The sequence below is a fragment of the Cornus florida genome, unplaced genomic scaffold (assembly GCF_030987335.1).
Source record: "Cornus florida cultivar Cherokee Brave unplaced genomic scaffold, ASM3098733v1 CherokeeBrave_3.0.0_Hap2_Chr01, whole genome shotgun sequence".
Classification (NCBI taxonomy): Eukaryota; Viridiplantae; Streptophyta; class Magnoliopsida; order Cornales; family Cornaceae; genus Cornus; species Cornus florida.
In genome coordinates, this window is record NW_026775571.1 from 78,041,743 (window position 1) to 78,065,446 (window position 23,704).

A 23,704-nucleotide genomic window follows, 5' to 3' on the forward strand; every position below is an offset into this window, starting at 1 on the left:
CCCTAATAGAGTAAAATGGAACATCACCAAAAGCTGACTCAGTAACTCTATCGATGCACTACTGATCCGTAAGTTGTGCCTTTAATACTTTGTGGATGATAGCAGGTGTAATTACTATACACGCCACAAAAGCATCAGACAACTCATCTACAGTCTTCAAAGCATTCCATTCTGTAGCAAACATCGTAGAAAGACTAGCGTAGGGCGGCAACTGAGTGCATCTGCCACTACATTCACTTTACCTAGATGGTACTGTATAAAGAAATGGTAATCTTTCACAAACTCGAACCACCTACGCTATCTCATATTCAACTCCTTCTACGTGAAAAGGTACTGTAAACTCTTATGGTCACTAAATAGTCTGAAGGACTCCCCCAACAGATAATGCCTCCAAATGTGTAAGGCAAAGACCACAGCTGCTAACTCCAAATCATGCGTCGGATAATTAAGCTGATGAGGTTTAAACTTACGAGACCTATAAGAAACTGGTCGTTCTTCTTGCATTAAAACACATCCCAGACCTTGCAAAGAAGCATCTGTTTAAACAAGATGCTCTATCCTGCTCTGGGGAGTAGCTAGAATAGGTGTAGAAGTCAACTTACTCTTCAATGTATCAAATACAGTCTGACAATGCTCATCCCACACAAACGGTACCCCTTTCTTAGTCAGATGGGTGAGTGGTCCTGCGATCTTCGAAAACCCTTGGATGAATCTGCGATAATATCCCGCCAATCCCAGAAAGCTACGAATCTCAGTGGGTGAGGTAGGCTGTCCCCACTCTAGAACAGTTGAGACCTTGGCTGGATCCATCGCTATTCCCCCCTCTGACACCACGTGACCTAGAAACTTCATTTTTCGTTACCAAGAAGTCACTGATAAGCGCTGAATACTGTATATTCAAGCACCCTAAATTACATTAACAAAGTCCATTAATTCATTATTTTATGTAGATTAACTCCATTTGCATGTTTTTGTGCATTTTCGGGTTAAAGTGCAAAAAGGAAGCAAAAATGATGCCTTGTGGAATTATGAACAAAAAGGGTGCCAATTCTGAATTTCTGGCAGCAGTAGATCCTGACTTTTGTCGCCATTTTCGACCAAGTAAACTCAACAACTGGACTTCCATCATAACATGAAAGATTTAGAGCTCTGAATCATATTTCCAAATCTTCAAGCGGTTTGTCATTCGGAGTTCGAAACAGAGAGTTATGATCTTCTTAACAGAGGTGCACAGAACTGCCTGGCAGCACTGAAGTACTGCCTTTCTCCCCATTTTCGACCAACCAGAATTGAGAATTGGGTCTTCATCAAAACATGAAGTTTTTGAAGCACTGAATCAGTTCTCCAAATCTTCAAGCAGATCATCATTCGGAGTTCGGGGTACAAAGTTATAGCATTTTTACCAAAGTAGGTCAGTTCTGAGCAAGAAAAGCATGTTGCACATTGCACTAATTTAGAGTGCTCGAGACCACTCTTTGAGTGCTCGAAAATCAGCCAGATTGCAGCTCAGATATGCACCTCTCTTCAGCCCACTTGTGCATTGGTTTCCACATTTCCACCCTCCTTCTTTATGGAGTGGTTGGGGATGTCTTTGGAGGAGAGAGAGAGCTTAGTCGATAGATATAAGGCAACTAAGGGCCACATGGATCTTATCTTTGGAATTTTGGCAAGATAGAGAGAGAGAAGAGAGCAAGGAGGAGAGTGTTCTTGAGTGCTACAGTAGAGCTCGAAAATGAAGTGGTATTCTTCTTCTTCTTCTTCTTCTATTTTTGTATCAATGGAGAGCTAAACCTCCATCTAGGGAGGTGATGAAGCCTCCTCTTTTGATCATGTTCTAGATTAGGCTATACTTTTGGGGACTATAATGTATAATGTGTGGAAGTTTCATAGTCTAAGAGCATATTCCTTCTTGTAATGAATTTTAATGTGTAAATGGTTGATGTAAGTTCATTGTCATATCTTTGATGATTCTTGGATCAATCTTATTGCTTTTATTTTCATAGTGACAATGAAAATGTAGACTATGAATGTTTTTCAAGGCATGTTGATTTTGAAACTTGATATTCCATTGCTTAGGTACCTCCTTTGATGGTTTATACTTGATTCCTACCTTCATGTGCTTCACCATTTGATTAAAAGCTTGATGGTCTTTTGCTTGAGATAGTGTATTTGATTCTACACCTTAGTTTAAGTAGTTCAACTATGGTAGCTTTTAATGGATCATTCTTGTTGATTAAGTGATCTTCTTGATGATTATTAAGCATCGCAGTTGCTTCATATTTCTTGACCATTGCATATATGTTTTTTATCCCCAAATTTAGACCTAATCTAGCATGTACTTAGGGTGTAGTGTGGATTCATCTCCCTAGTCGTTTCTACTTGTATCTCACTTCTTCAATTTCATTGCAATTCATTGTTTTATGCACTTGTAATTTCCTAGCTTAAGTGACATCCAACAAAACCTCTATAAACCCTTCATCATCCTAAGAATGACTCTAGACACTTAGGTTGCCTTAGACTAGCGCAGTCCCAGTGGTTCGACTTATCCGACCAATAGCCCTATTTTACAATGATTCGTGCTATTGCGAAGGTTGATGTTAGTTGATCAACTGATCAATTTTTGGCACCGTTGCCGGGGACTTACATACGGTTTAGCAACCAAGAGTTTAAGGTTAAATTTTAGTTTGATTGTGCATATTGTGTCTTGTGAATATTCCTTGTGTGTTTTGATCATCTTCGTGTTGTAAGACTCTAGGGACTCGAAGCTCGCCGTGGGATTGCTAGCAAATTGTAAGTCTAGAGGACCCCTGGTAAGTCTCGTGACTTCTAGTTTCGAATTGTGAATATCGTGCATGTGTTAAGCTTAGAAGTAGATAAATTACAAGCCCTTGTCGGGGCTATTTCAATTGTGTAGTTTCAATTCCAAGCATCGGTCCTTGTCGTGGCCATTTATTTTCTGTCTTGATAATTGAGGAGAAAGGGAACATCGTATGTGGAGTTGATGATAAAGATTTGTTGTGATGATGTTGTTGTGAATTGTTGATGTTTGGCTGTAGTTCACTCTCTCTACCCACACTTGACTTGCCTTTTGATATAAATTCACTTGAAAGAACTCTTAGACGGAACCTTAGGGAACCCACTCTTACAAGGGATCTTGAAACTGAATTCAATATAATGGGGGATAACGTAGGAAATCCGGGGAATGAAAGGGCTGAAATTCCTAATGTAGAACCAATGACTCTTAGAGATCAATTCATTCCTACCACCTATGCTTCTCCTTCTTGTATAGTGATGCCAAACATCGATGCAGCTCAATATGAGATCAAGTCTAGTACCATTCAAATGCTTCCATCATTTCATGGCTTTGATAATGAAGATCCATATAAGCATCTTGATGAGTTCCTTGAAATCTGTTCGACCATCCGGTTGAGAGGTTTTTCGGACAATGCACTTCATCTCCATCTTTTCCTATTCTACCTAAGGGATAGGGCAAAATATTGGTTGAACTCCCTCGCTCCCAACTCTATTACTTCTTGGGCTCAATTGCAACAAGAATTTCTTAAGAAGTATTATCCGGTGAGTAAAACCAACCAAATGAGGCGTTCCATTCTAAGTTTTTCTCAAGTTGATGGAGAACAACTCCACGAGACTTGGGAAAGGCTACAAGATCTTCTTCGAAAATGTCCTCATCATTTGATCCCAAAATGGCAATTAGTGCAAGCTTTCTATGCTGGCTTGACCGAAACCCATAGATTCATGGTTGATTCTTCTTGTGGTGGGATGTTCATGTCCAAGAATGCGGATGAGGCTTGAACTTTACTTGAGAATTTGAGTGAAAATTCACTTCAACACAATTCTCGTAGGGCTCCGACCGCAACCACTCCAAACAACACCAACCCTTGTCAACCAAAGTCAATAAGGGAGGAATCATCTCAAGTGGATGCCATCGTTCATAAATTCTACCAATTGATGGCACCACATCTTCCTCCTTCATTATCTCAAAATTCGGCAAGCTCAGTTTGTGCTTCATGTACTAGTCCATTCCATCTCTCGGAAGATTGCCCCATACAGGAGCAATTTCCGAATCCCAACCAAGAGCAAGCTAATGCCATGTTCTCGCGGCCCGGGAACAATCCATATTCCAACACCTACAATCCGGGTTGCCGGGATCATCCGAATTTCTCGTGGCGGCAACAAGCCCCACAAAATTCCCAATTCCAAAACCAAGGGTGGCAAAATCAGCCCTCTTCTCAATATCAGGGTAGACCTTTCCAAGCCTCTTCAAGCTACCGTCCTCCTTACAATCTAAATGTCTCCAATCAACCTCCTGTGTGTCCAACTGACAAGATAGTAGCTGCAAACAAGCAAATGATGGAATCATTAAATAAGCAAATAATGGATGCCAACAAGCAACTCTTGACATCCTTGCAGCCTACTCTCCAAATGGTTCACTCTCATACTCAATCCATAGCTAATCTCGAAAATCAAGTGGACCAAACAGCTAACTCGGTGAATCAATTGCTTCAAAAGGACAAGGGCAAGCTTCCCTCTCAACCTTTTGAAAATCCTAGAGGAATGCATGTGATTGATGAAACCCCTCCTCCGAGTGGGCCGACTCATGAACAAGTTCAAGCTATCACCACCCTACCCTTCAGAGTGGTAGAGTGGTTGACAACAAGGTTGATGGAGACAAAAGTGAGGAAGTTTCTCCTTTGAAAAATCCAAATTCAAGCTCTTCTAATCCAAATTCTTGTCCAAATACCATTCACGGAAATCCCACACATGTCACCCCAAATGTGGAAACTACTTATGAGCCAAAAGCTCCGTTTCCTCAACTTCTTCAAGAGTCGACACATTTTGGGAACAAGAATTGTAAAATTCAAGACATGTGGGAAGTTTTCAAGCAAGTGAAGATTAACTTGCCCCTCTTGGATGCTATCAAGCAAATTCCTCCCTATGCAAAATTTCTCAAAGATTTGTGCACTCAAAAGCGCACTTCTAAAAATCGTTTGCCAAAAAAAGTGAGGTTGACTGAAAATGTTAGTGCTATCATTCAGCACAACACTCCCCCGAAGTATAAGGATCCGGGTGCCCCCACAATCTCTTGCGTCATTGGTGACAGCAAAATCGAGAAGGCCCTCCTTGACTTAGGAGCTAGTGTGAATTTAATTTCATACTCAGTCTACCTACAACTTGGTTTGGGAGATCTTAAGCCGACTTCCGTGGTTTTGCAACTTGCCGATAGATCGGTCAAGCATCCACGAGGTATTCTCGAGGACGTTATCATCAAAGTGGACAAATTCTACTTCTCGGTAGATTTTGTGGTTCCTGAAACGGAACCAGTCCATGACCCAAAAAAGCACATTCCCGTGATCCTTGGTAGGCCATTTTTAGCCACGGCTAATGCATCAATTAATTACCGAACCGGGGTGATGGACATTGCTTTTGGAAACATGCAAGTTAAACTCCATATCTTTCATGCAACTCAACATCCCTCCAATGAGGATGATTGTTTTCTTGTGGATGTCATTGATGAAGTGGTCGAAGAATCTCTCCCCTTCATTCTAAGCAAAGATCCTCTTGAAACTTGCATGTCCCATTTTGACTTCTCAAACTTTGATGTTGATCAAGCCATTCAAGAAGTAAATTCCTTGCTTGATATTAATGCTATCATGGATGTACCTCCTTGGAAAATTCCAAAAGAACCACTTCCCCAACTTTCCACCACTCCTCCGGTCCCATCATTGTTATCTCCACCACAACTTGAGCTTAAGCCGCTCCCGGCCCATCTCAAGTATGTGTTCCTTGGTCCAAAGCAAACCCTTCCGGTCATTATTGCCTCGGATCTTCAAAAAGACCAAGAGACCAACCTTTTAGCGGTGCTCCAAGAGCATAAAGAAGCTATTGGTTGGACAGTGGCAGATTTGAAAGGAATTGACCCCTCCATTTGTATGCACCGCATTCATATGGAGGATGACGCAAAGCCTACTAGAGAGGTCCAGCGCCGGTTAAATCCAAATATGAAGGAAGTGGTCATGAAAGAGGTGATCAAATTGCTAGATGCGGGAATCATCTATCCTATCTCTGATAGCAAGTGGGTGAGCCCCACACAAGTTGTCCCCAAGAAATCCGGGCTCACCGTTGTTGAAAATTCAGCGGGTGAGCTCGTGCCACAACGAACCACCACTGGGTGGCGTGTGTGCATTGACTATCGGAAACTCAATTCATTAACTAGGAAGGATCATTTCCCACTCCCATTTATTTATCTAATCCTAAAAAGGTTAGCCGGCCAAAGCTTCTATTATTTTCTTGATGGTTATTCCGGCTATAACCAAGTGGCAATCGCCCCCCAAGATCAAGAGAAAACAACATTCACATGTCCCTTTGGTAATTTTGCCTATCGACGCATGCCTTTTGGTCTATGCAATGCACCGGCAACGTTCCAAAGGTGCATTATGTCCATATTCTCCGATATGGTTGAAAGGTTCTTGGAAGTTTTCATGGACGATTTTTCCGTATTTGGCTCCTCCTTTGACTCGTGTCTCAAAAATTTATCTCTTGTGCTCCAAAGATGCAAAGAGACGAATCTCATTCTAAGTTGGGAGAAAAGCCACTTCATGGTCCAAGAAGGCATTGTTTTAGGACATGTCATTTCTAAGCGGGGAATCGAGGTAGATAAGGCAAAAGTTGAGTTAATCTCTAATCTTCTTCCTCCGAATTCCGTCCGTCAAATCCGTTCTTTTCTTGGCCATGCCGGATTCTATCGTCGCTTCATCAAAGATTTTAGCAAAATCTCACGGCCCTTGTGTAATCTCTTAGCCAAGGATGTTCCGTTTAATTTTGATGACGCTTGCATGGAAGCTTTCATCAAACTTCGCATTCTCCTCTCCTCCGCCCCAATCATGAAACCCCCTAATTGGTCTCTTCCCTTTGAGATCATGTGTGATGCATCCGACTATGTATTAGGGGCGGTTTTGGGCCAACGTGTGGATAAACTTCCGCATGTCATTTATTATGCTAGCAAAACTCTCTGCGATGCCTAATTGAACTACACCACCACCGAAAAAGAATTGCTAGCTGTGGTGTACGCCTTGGATAAATTTCGCTCTTATCTTCTTGGCTCCAAGGTCATCGTCTTTTCAGATCATGCCGCTCTTAGGCATTTGTTAGCAAAAAAAGAGACAAAACCCCGTTTAATTCGATGGATCCTCTTACTTCAAGAGTTTGACATTGACATCCGGGACAAAAAAGGGACCGACAATGTTGTTGCCGATTATCTCTCTCGCTTACTTATTGAGAAATCTTCAGAATTCGCAGCCATCCGTGATTCCTTTCCGGATGAGCAACTTCTTCAAGTTTCACATTCTACTCTTCCATGGTTTGCGGATATTGTCAATTATCTTGCGGTTGGCAAAATTCCAGCTCATTGGTCCAAACAAGAGAGGGACCGGTTTTTCTCCCAAGTCAAGCATTTCTTTTGGGAAGATCCGGAACTATTCAAGTATTGCCCGGACCAAATCATACGGCGATGCATTCCTGAGACCGAGGCCACAAGCATTCTAAATTTTTGCCATACTCTTGCTTGTGGAGGCCATTTTAGTGCCAAAAAGACTGCTAACAAAGTTCTTCAAAGCGGATTCTTTTGGCTTACCTTGTTTCGGGATGCATACAATTTTTGCAAATCGTGTGAACGATGTCAAAAACTTGGATCCATGTCCCGAAGAGACATGATGCCCCTCACCAACATTTTAATTGTTGAAATTTTTGATGTGTGGGGGATTGACTTCATGGGACCATTTCCATCTTCTTATGGCTATGAGTACATCCTTGTAGCGGTGGATTATGTGTCTAAATGGGTTGAAGCCGAGGCTACCAAAACCTATGATCATAAAGTCGTGATCCATTTCATTCAGTCTCATATCTTTAGTCGTTTTGGTACGCCCCGAGCAATCATTAGTGATGGCGGATCTCATTTCCGAAATCGTTATCTAAAATCCGTCCTTGCTAGGTATTCCGTCATTCATAAGGTTGCTACACCTTACCACCCTCAAACGAGTGGTTAAGTAGAGATTTCTAACCGGGAGATTAAGCACATTTTGGAAAAAATGGTTAGACCGGACCGCAAAGATTGGTCAGTAAGGCTAAACGATGCGCTTTGGGCTTACAGGACAGCTTATAAGACACCCATTGGCATGTCACCATATCGACTTGTCTTTGGCAAAGCATGTCATCTCCCGGTAGAATTAGAGCACCGTGCTTATTGGGCCATAAAAAGGTTCAATTTTGATCTCAAACAAGCCGGCTTTAATCGTGCGTTGCAATTAAATGAACTTGAGGAATTGCGTAATGACGCGTATGAAAGCGCAAAAATTTACAAGGCAAAGACTAAAGCTTTTCATGACAAACACATCGTCAAAAAGTCTTTTGCCCCGGGACAAAAGGTCTGGCTTTTCAATTCCCGCTTGAAACTCTTTCCCAGTAAACTCCGGTCAAGATGGGATGGTCCATACATTGTCACTACCGTCTTTCCTCATGGAGCAATCGAACTTCATGATCGTGCAAGTGGATCACTCTTCAAGGTAAATGGCCAAAGGCTTAAGCCTTGCATTGACGGCACCATCCTAACCCGAAAAGTTGAGGAAGTACTCTTGACGGATCCAATTTATGAGGATTAGTGCCTGCTCTAGCTTTGTCTAGCTATCGACAGTAAATTTAGCAAAGCAATGGAAGCAATTCTTTCAATTTCCAAGCTTCCTTCTCTTTGAAATTGCTCGTGCCTTGCAAAATTTTCTGGGAAATGGTGTAAAAATGCCAAAATTTAACTTTCTCTGGAACTATCTTAAGTTGTGTTCCACATTTTTAGACTGGCTTCTTAGACCTTCTTAATTCTTGTTTTCATTCCCGGAAGTTTTTGGCTCTATCAGGCAATTTTCTCGGACTTTCGACATGGCTCTCACATGCATAGCCTCTTATCTTCAATGCATTGTTGGATCATGGTTTCTCAAAATCATCCATGCATTGGATTGGAATAATGTGCAAAGTTTCACATTTTCCATGCATGGCTTGAATTTAGGACTGACATGAAAATTTTCAAAAATTCTCTATGCATAAAAATTTCATTTTTGAAAAATTCCACCCCTTTTGCATCATGTTGCAAAAGTTTGAAAATTTTCTTACACTCATTCATGCATGCATCATTAGAGAAAAAAAAAAAAAAAATTTTCTATGAAAAAAATTTTCCATGAAAAATTTCAACTTTTCCGTCCATGCAAAGTTCTTAAATTTCAATCCATGTATAGGAAAAATGCATGCAGTCATGCAATGCATGAGATAATAATAATAATAATAAATAAAAAAAATAAAAAAAAAATTTATAGAGAGTTCCAAATCCATGCAACCATGCATGGCAATCCATTCAATATTGCATTTTTGCATGCCTAGACACCTTGCTTGCATGCATTCCATTCATTTTTATGTTGCATGCATTTCTATGTTGCATGCATTCCATGCATTTCTTCGTTGCAATCTTACATGATGGATGGATGGTTGGAAGCACCATGCATGGCAATCCATCAAATGCATTCATCCATGCACTCAAAATGCAGCCATGCAATCCATCCATGTAAGATCATCCATGCATTCAAGTTGGCTGAAACATTCAATCTCCATATGCCAGTTCATTTCCAAGCTACTGAGCCAATTTCGTGCACTCCAAATTCCAATTTGAGTGCTCCAAATTCTTCAACCCACAATGCTGAGCCTACTGATCCAGTTTAGAGCACTCTACCACCAAGCTTCAAGTGCTCGCAGCCTCATCCCAGCAAACCCAAACTCTCTGGCTTCATTTCGAGCAATCTAAACTCCAATCTGGAGTGCTCGACCTTGCTTGAGTTTTGAACCACAAAGCTGCTGAGGCTACTGGTCCCAATTTGAGCACTCTACTTCCATGCTTAGAGTGCTCGACAACAACTCCAAAAAACCAAACAACTCCCTCCCCATGCCTACCCCCACTCACCACCTCACCAACCTCATACACCACACAAAACCCACCCACACACCATGTAGCCTTGTCTGCATCAAAATCAAACCCCAACCTTCCAACCCTCAACCCCATCAACCATGCAAACCACAAGCCCACCACCCCTCAACCATGCAACCCACTCCCATGCACAACCCCACCCCTAAGCTCACCACCCCATGCAAACCCAACTTCACCTCCTCCACCTTTTCTCTCTCCTCACTCCCAGCTCCCAACTCTCGGCATCTCACCCACCAAAGCTTCACCATGCAAGCAAGCAACCATGCCAACACCATGCCACCCTCATTTTCCCTCCTCTGCATCTCACCAACCGAGCCTCCCACCTCTCAACCAAACCACCCCAACAACCCACCTCCATCTCCTCTCAACCCACAACCATGCATGCCCATGCATGCAAGACCACCCAACACCATCCCAACCCCATGCACACACCAACACAAGCAACCCACCCTCATAACCATCTCTCTTCTCAGCCTCCACCAAACCACTCCATCTCCCTCTCAACACCAACTCTTCACTCTCAACTTCAACCTCACCCCCACCCAGTAAGCAACAAACCATGCAAAATCATCCACATCATGCAAATCATGCCAACCATAAACCTCACGAACCCGAGCCACACCAAACCACCCTCAAACTATGCAAACCACACCTCCATGCATGCATGCAAGCCCCATGCATGCATGCAACCTCAAACTTCCCTCACCAACTCTCTATCTCTTCACCTCACAACCCAACTGACCATCCCAACAACCATCTCAAACCTTCCCATTGTCCCATCTCTCGACCTCTCTCTCTCCAACCAACCAACACACCCCCATCTACCACCACACCTCATATCCCTCGAGCCTATGCCAACCCTCACCCCCTCTCGGCCGAAACTAACCCACCAAAACCCATCAACCACCATCAACATCCAAACCCATGCAAACCATCTACAAAACAAACCCACCACACCAACCCAAACCAAACCATCTCTGCCGATTTCTAGAGCACTCGAAGCCAAGCTTCGAGTGCTCGCCATTGCTCGAGCTCTCTCACCCAAACCAACCGAGCTCACTGCCCCATTCTAGAGCACTCAAAGTCCAACTTCGAGTGCTCGAACCAAGCCCCCCCCCCCCCCCTCTTTTAGAAACCACCCCACACCAACCACAAACCAATCCCCACCCAACCACCTTCCCCCTCTCGGCTGCAAGCCAAACCAAGCCCCCACTCTCCTTCCCCAACTCTTCCACCACCCTAGGCCACAAACCCCACACCACCTTAACCCACCATCACCACCACCCCCCCCACCTAGGATAGAGTCCTTCTTGCTCTAGGCTACACTCTCACTCAAGGTATGCTTATGCTATCTTTTCTTTTCCCTTTCTTAGTTAAGTTGTTGTGATCATATTGAGGAGTATGGGAAATACCTTTAAGAAGGTTTTGTGGTGCTGTTGATGTTGCTCTATGCTAGAGCCTTGTTTGTGCACAAAATTTTTGGGTTTTGATACTCCATCCCACTCCTCTTCACATTCTCTCTTTAATGGTGCACGCCAGGTGTTCGCTGAAATTCCTCAACCAAGTCCACCTCTCTAAATGTCTCGTGCCAGTCCTTCTCGCCCTCCTAGACCCTCTTCGGGTGCCCGTGCTGTCGATCGTGAGCGACCACGTGATCCTTGGGATCGCAAATAACTCAAGTACGAACTCTCATTTCCGCTCATGGATGCCTTTGACATTCTACCCACAACTTCGTGGGCTGTAGCTGAATTGACTAACCGGTGTCTGCAGCACATTTGCGCGCCCCTTGCCAGGGTTGCCTACCCCCGTGTAGTGCGCCTCTTCTATCAGAATCTCCAATGCCCTGAAGAGCCACCCATTTCTCTCACTACATCCATTGATGGCACCACCTATGCTTTCACTATGACTGACATCATTCAGGTTTCTGGTTGCCCCATTGAGTGCCCCGATGACATTGTCAATCGTGAGAATCTCCCTTTATATGAGGAGCCGGATACATTAACTATGGAGCAGATTGCCGCTGCCATTTGCACTGTTGACGATCCTACTAGGCCCCGGTCTTTTATCCGCAAAACCAATCTTCCAGAACGCCTCTGGTTCATTGACACTGTCTTCAAGCAAAATGTCTGCCCTTTGGTGCATAACACCGAGCGTCGGGGCCTCCTTTTGCAAGCCTTATATGCCATGGACCAAGGCCAATGGTTCTCCATCCCAGAGCTCATTTGGACCACATTTATGAAGTTTTGGTATGATGCTCATAATGCACGGGTTCCGCGAGTCGCAAACCGGAAATTGCCTTTGCCGTTTTTCATCACTCGGCTCCTTCAGCACAAGGGTTTCATTGTTCCTCCCCATGAACCAAAAGGCGAAAAAATTAAAATTTTTACCAAGCGCCGGTGGATCAATGTTCTTAGCCATTCTAGTACCCCTCAGCCTCCTGCCCCCCTGTTCATCCACGCTCCACCTCCTCCTCCTTCTGAGGATGCTTTCACCGCAGCAGCCGCTGCAAGGGTAGAGCCTCCGGTCGACTCTCACCAGGACCAGGCTTTCATCCGGGCTAGCATTGCCGGTATTCATGAGCGAATGGATCATTTTGAGAATTCTTTGTCCGCGTGCACTCAGACTCTGTGTGATACTTCTTCACGTGCTGAAGAAGATCGTCGTCTTGCTGCTGAAGACCGCCGTGTCACCGCTGAGGAACATCGTTTGGCTTCCGCTGAACGGCGTAAGACTCAATCTCTCCTTCATTCCATCCTCGCCCATTTACCCTTTGGACCGTAGCTTGTTGCGAGTGTGGACCTTATCTTTTTGTTTCATATGTAACTATTTCTCTTGTATCTTTTGTTTTCCTTTTGAACTGTAAGAATTTGCTATGTATAGGTTGCTCTAGTCGACATGATCCCTGTACAGCTCTTTTTGTAATCATGTAAACTCTTTTTGCAATGCAAATTCTTTCTGTTCTGTTAACTTTCGGTACATTCTTTTTTTGTATTTATGCTTGTGCTATTAATGCTGTTTGTGGTTGTTTCTTTTTGTTCTTCACGATGCTCTCCAGGTTGCGCAATCCATTTCCAGTTTGGGGGTTTTTGTATCACCATGCCGTTTCCTCCCCCTGGGTATTGTTGTTCCTTTTTTATACTCTTTGTCATTTTTGTCTCTAACTTACATCCATGTCCCACATTGAGGACACTATGTAGTTTAAGTTTGGGGGTGCATCAAAGCATTCTTGACATAGTTTTGGTATCATATTTTTGTAAAGCAATGATAGTCTAACTTGACACTTGTCGGAGACAAAGCATATGTTTAATACCTTGTGTATAGAAGCAATTGAGAAATTTTTGAAAATAAAGAAATTTGAAATTGAAGTGATCATGCAAATACAATGTAGTCTGTATAAATGCCTCAATTAGATTCTTGCTGGATTTACACTCTTATAAGCTTCACAATGCACAGATGCACATTGGAAACTTAACTGTGAGGCATGCAACTTGATTGACCTTGACCTTGGCCTAGTTAATCTGATTTGATGAACCTGATAGATGGATACCTTTGGCATGAGTCTAAAAAAAAAAAAAAAAAAAAAAAAAATGAATGACCAGTTGACGTTCGTAGCCTTTCCAACTCGAGCTATTAAGCCCTAGGAGTGTCTCTACACTTAGCACCCTAAAGCCATCTGGTTTGGGAGTTGCTGGCCTAACGCTTGCTACAAGGGTTGGTTAGAAAGTTTAAAAGATTTAAACATTGCACGGTCATTCAAAAAAAAAAAAAAAAAAAATTGTAATAAACATGGTTCGCTAGAGTTTGTAGCCTTTCCAACTTGAGCTATTAAGCCCTTTGGAGTGTCTCTACACTTAACATCCTAAAGCCATCTAGTTTGGGAGTTGTTGGCCTAACGCTTGCTACATAAGTTGGTTAGAAAGCTTAAGGGACTTCAGCATTGCACAACCATTCTATGTTTCGCTTATGAGTTGCAATAAATTGTCAACAAGCAACAAAAGTTGTCTTGAAAATAAAATCATACCTTAGGGACTTCATGTAAAGGGAATTCATTGATTTGAAAACTTATGCCTTGGAATTGGAAAAGAAAGTAAAAGCCGCATGTTGAGAATTCAATTCACTTTCACTAAAGTAGAGTTGATTTCCATTTAAGAGATGACAATTGAGTTATTTATATGGACGATGATGTTGATGCAAGCATGTTGAAATGGTTTTTGTAAATTTTTGTATCAATGCTTCATATATGCAAGGTAGTTTTCCCAATGACCACATCTCCAATTTTTGTCTGTTTCAAGTTGTATTTGAGCTATGTATCTATTTTATTTTACCATGGTAGATATTTTTGTAGTAGTAGTCCCATGTTTGTCATTCCATTGGGTTTTACATTTTGGTTTTGCTAAGGGACTAGCAAAATGTAAGTTTGGGGGTATGATAAGCGCTGAATACTGTATATTCAAGCGCCCTAAATTACATTAACAAAGTCCATTAATTCATTATTTTATGTAGATTAACTCCATTTGCATGTTTTTGTGCATTTTCAGGTTAAAGTGCAAAAAGGAAGCAAAAATGATGCCTTGTGGAATTATGAACAAAAAGGGTGCCAATTCTGAATTTCTGGCAGCAGTAGATCCTGACTTTTGTTGCCATTTTCGACCAAGTAAACTCAATAACTGGACTTCCATCATAACATGAAATATTTAGAGCTCTGAATCAACTTTCCAAATATTCAAGCGGTTCATCATTCGGAGTTCGAAACAGAGAGTTATGATCTTCTTAACAGAGGTGCGCAGAACTGCCTGGCAGCACTGAAGTACTGCCTTTCTCCCCATTTTCGACCAACCAGACTTGAGAATTGGGTCTTCATCAAAGCATGAAGTTTTTGAAGCACTGAATCAGCTCTCCAAATCTTCAAGCAGATCATCATTCGGAGTTTGGGGCACAAAGTTATAGTAGTTTTACCAAAGTAGGTCAGTTCTGAGCAAGAAAAGCATGTTGCAGATTGCACAAAGTTATCTTTGGAATTTTGGCAAGATAGAGAAAGAGAAGAGAGCAAGGAGGAGAGTGTTCTTGAGTGCTACAGTAGAGCTTGAAAATGAAGTGGTATTCTTCTTCTTCTTCTTCCATTTTTGTATCAATGGAGAGCTAAACCTCCATCTAGGGAGGTGATGAAGCCTCCTCTTTTGATCATGTTCTAGATTAGGCTATACTTTTGGGGACTATAATGTATAATGTGTGGAAGTTTCATAGTCTAAGAGCATATTCCTTCTTGTAATGAATTTTAATGTGTAAATGGTTGATGTAAGTTCATTATCATATCTTTGATGATTCTTGGATCAATCTTATTGCTTTTATTTTCATAGTGACAATGAAAATGTAGACTATGAATGTTTTTCAAGGCATGTTGATTTTGAAACTTGATATTCCATTGCTTAAGTACCTCCTTTGATGGTTTATACTTGATTCCTACCTTCATGTGCTTCACCATTTGATTGAAAGCTTGATGGTCTTTTGCTTGAGATAGTGTATTTGATTCTACACCTTAGTTTAAGTAGTTCAACTATGGTAGCTTTTGATGGATCATTCTTGTTGATTAAGTGATCTTCTTGATGATTATTAAGCAACGGAGTTGCTTCATATTTCTTGACCATTGCATATATGTTTTTTATCCCCAAATTTAGACCTAATCTAGCATGTACTTAGGGTGTAGTGTGGATTCATCTCCCTAGTCGTTTCTACTTGTATCTCACTTCTTCAATTTCATTGCAATTCATTGTTTTATGCACTTTTAATTTCCTAGCTTAAGTGACATCCAACAAAACCTCTATAAACCCTTCATCATCCTAAGAATGACTCTAGACATTTAGGTTGCCTTAGACTAGCGCAGTCCCAGTGGTTCGACTTACCCGACCAATAGCCCTATTTTACAATGATTCGTGCTATTGCGAAGGTTGATGTTAGTTGATCAACCGATCAGTCACACTTTTCAAATTTGGCATACAACTGATGCTCACGAAGTGTCTGTAACACTATACAAAGATGTCTAGCATGGTCCTCCTCTGACTTAGAATAAACCAAAATATCATCAATGAAAATAATGACGAACTGATCTAAGTAAGCCTTGAAGACCCTGTTCATCAAATCCATAAAGACAACTGGCGTATTAGTCAACCCAAAAGGCATGACTTGAAATTAATAAAACCCATATCTAGTGAGAAATGTTGTCTTAGGAACATCCTGCTCCCTAACTCGTAGCTGATAATAGCCAGATCGCAAATCAATCTTGGAGAAGTAAGAAGCTCCCTTCAACTGATCAAATAAGTCGTCGATCCTGGGCAAAGGATACTTGTTACGAATAGTAACCTTGTTCAATTCCCTGTAATCTACACACAGGCGAAGTGAGCCATCATTCTTCTTCACAAACAATACTGGTGCTCCCCAGGGTAAAGTACTTCTACGAATGAATCCCTGGCTGAGAAGTTATTGAATTTGATCCTTTAGCTCCCGCATTTCCATCGGTGCCATCTTGTATGGTGCCCTAGCAATAGGTGTAGTGCCTGGAGCTAGGTCAATCACAAAGTCTATCTCTCGACTTGGTGGCAACCTTGGAATCTCTTGAAATACGTCCGAAAATTCCTGTACAATCGGTATACTATCCAGTGCTATAGTAATCTCCTTCCCAGAATCCTCTTCAAAATACAATAAATGAATGTTCGATCCCCTATTAGAATATGGCATAACAATTATACACATATCCTGTCCAAGTATCGCAAACACAATAGACTTATCGTGATAATTAACCTGAACATGGTAGTGAGATAACCAATCCATCCCAAGTATCACATCATAAGAATGCATATCCAGGACTAATAGGTTGGCTAGAAATCTAAGTCTACCAATATCTAGTGTCACAAGCCCATCACTCTCATGCAAAATAGAAGTAACACCTATAGGTGTACCAATACTACGGGGTCGGTCACATAACTGTGTAGTCATCCCAAATAATGCAACAAATGAACGAGACACAAATGAATGCGTAACACCTGTATCAAACAAAACACACCCATATCTACCATGTATAGGAAACATACCCTCAATAACTTGAGGAGTCTGAACATCCTGTGGCATATGGTTATACTCCGTGCCATAATGCAACTGTTACGGTGCCTGTCCCAATGGTGGCGGTGGCGCTAATAAAGCCGGAAACACCTGTCCTTGAATGCATAGCACCTGTGTAGCAGGTAAGGGAAATGGTGGTCGCTGTTCCTGCTGCACATGATTTCCCTGCATAGCCCTGGAACACCTCTTGGTTGTGTGCCCAAGTTCTCCACAACCATAGCAAAAACATCTGAAAATGCCCAATTGTTTCTTCTGCTGGTTACCTTGAGGTTGACCATGTACTGTCTGTGGTATCCTATTCTGCTGCCTCTGAATAGGTGTCCTATCTCTCTGAGCATCTGAACCATTCTTGTGCTTCTTCCAGGCTGATGTCCTTAGAATCTGCATTTATCATTATGTCGGTGCCCATTGCCATTGATCGGTTGGTCAATCATACATCAACCTTCGCAATAGCACGAATCATTGTAAAATAGGGCTATTGGACGGGTAAGTCGAACCACTGGGACTGCGCTAGTCTTAAGGCAACCTAAGTATCTAAAGTCATTTTAGAGTGATGAGGGGTTTATAAAGGGTTTGTTTGTTTGTCACTAAACTAGGAATTCAAAGATACATTAACAATAAAATTGTAAGAAATTTAGAAAGAGAGATCTAGGTAGAGAAGACTAAGGAGATGAATTCACACTACACCCTAAGTACATGCTAGATTAAGTCTAAATTGGGGATGGACGATATATGCAATGGTCAAGAAATACATGACAACACTTAGTTACCATATATTTGTTAAGAGATCCATTAAATTGGCACAAGAATGATCCTTCAAAAGCTAACACATTGAACTACCTAAACTAGGATGTAGAGTCAAATATATTATCTTAAGCTAAAGACCATCAAGCATTCAAGCAAATGACAAAGCACATGAAGTAGGAAACTAGCATAACCCATCAAAGGAAGTTCCTAAGCAATGGACTATCCATTTTTCTATCAACATGCCTTGAAAACATTTCATAGTTTTCTCCCCATTGTCACCATGAGAATACAAGCAATAAGATTAATGTAAGAATCATCAAGTCAAGCTAAATAACTTACATCAATCATTTAAACATAATATAGTTCATTACAAGAAGTAATATGCTCTAAACTATGAAAAGACCAAAATCTATACATTAAAATCCCCAAAATAGAACCTAATCTAGAATATGAACAACAAGAGGAGGCTTCATCACCTCCCTAGATAGAGTTTAGTTACCCATTGGTGCACTAGAGGAAGGAGGAAGCTTGAAGAAAGACTCCATTTTCGTGCTCCTTCCTTTGCTTCAAGCACACCTTTCTTGCTCTCTTCTCTCTCCTCTAATCTTGTAGAAATGAAGGATATTTTAATTGTGTGGTCCTCCCTCTCTCTTATCAAGCTCAAGTCAAGGCTCTCTCCCTTTCAAGGAACACCTCCAACCACTTCATAAAGAAGGAAGATGGCATTGAGGAAACCAATGTGCAAGTGGCTGAAATTGAGCCATTTCCGAGTGCAATCTGCTAGAATTTCGAGCACTCAAAGGGTGGTCTCGAGCACTCTAAATTAGTGTAATGAGCAACATGCACTTCTTGCCCATCTCTGACCCACTGTGGAAGAATAACCATAACTTTGTGCTCTGAACTCCGAATGATGATCTGTTTGAAGATTTGGAGAGCTGATTCAGAGATTTAAAAACTTTATGTAGATAAAGACCCAATTCTCAAGTCTGATTGGTCGAAAATGGGGAGAAAGGCAGTACTTCAGTGCTGCCAGGCAGTTCTGTGCACCTCTGTTAAGAAGATCATAACTCTCTGCTCCGAACTCTGAATGATGAACCGCTTGAAGATTTGGAAATCTGATTCAGAGCTCTAAATCTTTCATGTTATGATGGAAGTCCAGTTCTTGAGGTTTCTAGGTCGAAAATGGCGACAAAAGTCAGGTTCTACTGTTGCCAGAATTTCAGAATTGGCACCCTTTTTGTTCAAAATTCCACAAGGCATCATTTTTGCTTCCTTTTTGCAATTTAACCTGAAAATATACAAAAACATGCAAATGGAGATAATCTACATAAAATAATCAATTAATGGACTTTGTTAATGTAATTTAGGGCGCTTGAATATACAGTATTCGGCGCTTATCAGCCATTCCCTTTCTCTGCTTGCTAATTGGCAGAGTCTCTGTCACCCCGCTTCTCACCCCTAGTCTGTCTGAAGTCCACATTCAGCTGATAAAGCTGTAAGCGGCATCCACCACCTGAGCATAAGTAGTGCAGGCTGGATTACTCGTAATAACTCGCTTAATAGACCAGGTCAGCCCCTTGACAAAGCTAGTAAGTTTCTTCGTCTCGGTATCCACCTCTTTTGGAGCAAATAGAGATAAGCGTGTAAACTACTACTCATACTCTGCTACTGTCATGTTCCCCTAGTCTAAGTTAAGGAACTCCTTCTTCAGAGCTGTTCTGATTGCATATGGAAAGTACTTCTCATCAAAGCGAGCATTAAACTGATCATAAGTTAATGAAGTCCTCTCTTCTGTAGTGGTAACTGACTCCCACCATTGGAATGCATCCCCGACAAGCTTGAAGGTAACAAGCATCTGTTTCTTCACCTCCGTGCACTTAACCAATCGAAGATGACGCTCTATGTCTTTCTTCCACTGATAAGCCACACTCACATCGGTGGAGCCTGAGAACTGAGGTGGGCTCCCCTTTATGAAAGAACTCTTAGCCTTCTCCCAAGGACTAGCCTGAACTACCGGTATTGGCACACGTGCCTGCTGAACCTGTGGCTGATTCTAGAGTACAGCTGTTATGCCTGGTGCTACAGCCTGAGCAATGATGTCAACTAACTGAGGAGGATACTCTGGATACCTGCCTTAATGTTCGTTCTGATCCCGAGTCTCTTAAGTCTACTTTTGCTCCTCCTCCTACTAAAACCTAGGCAGTTGTTGCTCCTTTGTAACCTGCTGACATCGCAGACGATCCTGTTGTCTACGCGCCGCTCTCCTTTGCTATATTTCCCATCTTCTTCCAGCATTAACCATTCTGCTAACATGAGAGATAGACATTAGTATGTTTTAAGCGGACCGTGAAGAAATATAATGAATCCTATACTTAAGCTCTAATAAAAGAATACGCTACGCGGAAGTTTTATACGAAAGGACCCTAGAGACACTTGAACCTGGAGTGCTCTGATACCAACTGTGATACACCCTAATTTCGAAACACAGGTTGATTAAGTCTGCGCACAAAATCAGGGGATACCAGCCAATCAATAATAAACAAGCACAAAATACACAAGGAATAATAATGATAAAATAAATAAATATCGTTGAAAGGGAAATCTAAAATAATAATTAACTAATAAATTATCTGTTACCGTAATCTCCAATAAATTCTTATTTAAAAGAATAAACCTCCAGAGTACATCTTGGGAAACCATACAATGTGGACCCCTAATAAAAAAAATCCCAAACTAAAAGACGAATAATAAATGTCTATCTCAAAAATAATAAAACATAATATAGAGTCCTATGTTGATGACACCGGAAGAGTGAAGAAGACCGGCCTCTGCTCTGCACGAACAGACTCTACGCTTGGAACTGACGAGGACCCGAAAAGATAACAATAAAGGTGGGTCAAAACCCACGACCAAGCCCTTTCTACTACATCCCAAACAGAGACCCGATAATAATCCATCCTACTCCGACTCATGCAATAGCTATGTAATTCAATATACATAAGTATACACACTACAGACTTTCATTAGATTATAAGACAGTCTCAACTGGATAGTAGGTCTCATGCAAGCGTACACAAGGTGGTCATGAGTACCTCTTCTACCAGGGCATACACATCCCTATAACTAGCTACTCATCTCATCTGCCAATGTACGCCAATCCTACCCATCGATCACGAGATCTCAAGCTCATATCAGGGTACCTAATAAAAATATATTTATGTAAGTAACTGTAGCCATATCATGACAATGGCACAATTTAAAGTCATAACTATATCCTAACAATAGTATGACAAAACGTATGAGTCTAGGCTTATTTGCCAGCTTACATAGGTATCAGCAAGCCATATCCTAACAATGGTGCTTTTAAGACCACATCCTGACAATGGTCCTCCATTATACACTTCTAAACAAGTATGTATAAGTTCATATACATATATAGTCACATGCATAACCATTAATAGTCTATAATCTGGATCAATTGATATAACAATGCAAGGTAGCACAAGTATCATAGGAGTAATTTAAAAGGCAAATAAAGTCATTTACCATTATATGATCAATTAACATACTACCATCCTCTACGATAATTGTTCTGACAAGGTAAATATTAATAGATAGTTAATCGATAACTTGTCATCCTAAAGTTTCATTATTCTTCTTATTTTCATTATAATAGTACTAAGTAATTTAAACTTTAATAGTCCCCATGTACATGAATAAAAATCTAAATTATAATTATTTCATATTATCATAGCATGTTAACCCAAAGTTGTCCACCTTCTATATATATAGAATCTGTGCACCGTCTCAAGGAAAAAAAATACAAACGCAGAAGGACTATTTTAGCTAAAGCTTTAGATTTGAATTTCATAAATTAAAACCAATTGAAAAGTCAAGCACGGATAGATACAATAGCAATGGTTTGACAAATCTTATATATGGCAAATCTTATAATCAAAACACAATACAATAATACAACATGCCTTATATTTAAACCATTACCCAGCCAAAACATAGGTATAGGCAACCATGTGAGCACTTGATTTTTGCCAAAACCAACCAACCCACACCCATGTAGCTATTGTACTTTGTAAACCCAACCTCTGTTGTTCACACTCCTAAATGCGGTTACAATCAACAACAGACACCAAGATATGAATATATATATATATATATACTTAATTTTATTTTTAACTTTAATTATTATTATTTTTTTCTGTTATGATCCGTTTTGAACGTAAAACAAAATTACTTTAATCTATAATTAACTCCCTAAAGCCATTCTACAGATGGATCGAACACGAAATCAACGAGAATGAGTAGAACGAAGACTTGCCTTAGAGTTTTGGTTGAAACTCTATACTGTTCGTCTCCGATTTCCCTTTGACGCCGGCGGCCTCCGGATCACCGTTAACTACCTTTGCTACTCCGGTTAATCCCCACAATAGCTGGCCTTACCACTCTCATCCTCCTTTTTCTTTCTCCCTTTTTCTTCCTCTTAATCTCTCTTTCTTTTTCTTTTTTTTTTTTTCTCTTCTCACTGGTTCTCGCCGCCCCTATCTGTTCTTTTTTTTTTTTTTTTTTTCCTTTCTTTTCCTGTATTGTTAACACCACACATAACACAAGACCTAACATCTATATATATAAAATATATATAACCCGATGAGCACTGAAAAGTGCGCATTTAAAGCCCTTAAGCTTGAGTATTCTAGGACCTTTATCTATCTTATTCCGTTTTAAACTAATTTCGTGTTATTTCCTTTTTTAGGTCAATAAAGTTAAAACGAGCTAAAAATGGCTTCTTAAGGCCTTTTTGGAGTCAAACTAAGTCTTGGTAAGAATCTGGAGCAAAAAAAAGGCTAATTTGGAGCAAAAGGAGGCTGATGCTGAAAAACTGCCAAGTGAGATCTATCGTAGAAAAGTTGGATCGATCGAACCCAGATCAATCAAAAGTCTGATCGATCAAACCAACTCTGATCGATCGAAGAAAAGTCTGATCGATTGAACTAACTCTGATCGATCGAAGAAAAGTTAGATCGATTGAAAATGAGCTAGTAGCGAGCTTTCTTATTCCCATGCGCCCGAACTCCACATACCAAAAAGTTATGGGATTATATATTTTTAGGGCTATATTTTTTACTTAGTGGTTAAGAAAAGGACTTTGTATTTAAAGGGAATTGAACCATTTTGTAAGAGAACTTTTTATCATTTTACTTTTACATTGTAATTTTATTTTCTTTCTCTAGAAAAGTTAGAGATTAGGGTTAGAAGAAAAGAGAAGAGTGGAGGCACCAGGAACACATCTCTAGATCTACACACACACTCTCTCTAGAATTCAACAAAGAAGAAGAGGAAGAAGATGGAGCCATGTTTGGGGATAGCCCTTGAGGGTTCCAAGATCACATCTACCTCCTCCATGATTGGCTAGACTTCTCCTTAGGGCTTGGATGAGCCACAAGTTTGTAATCTAAATCTCTACCTTTTTCATACTTTTTGGGGAATAATATCTTGTGATTAATATTCTAGCCTTGTGAATTTAATGAATCTTGGTATATTTCTATGATTTCTATGGTTTAATTCTTCCTATTAATTTTTTAGTTTATTTACATGTCTATGTGTATTTAAATTGGGAATTATGTCTCACATGATTCATAGATTAATTCTTTCTATTGATTCTCTATTTTAATTACATGTTGTCTTATGTGTGATTATTTAGGGAATTGATCTCTACACTAGATTCTCTATGTTGGTTTCATGTTTATGTGTGATTAATTAAGAATTTAGTGATGGCTAAGCATGGGTTTT

At 40.8% G+C, this 23,704-nt stretch overlaps 1 pseudogene; it reads left to right on the forward strand.

Moving 5' to 3' along the window:
* LOC132275483 (uncharacterized) overlaps positions 1 to 23,704 on the forward strand; it is a 100,733-nt pseudogene that overhangs the window by 63,042 nt on the left and 13,987 nt on the right.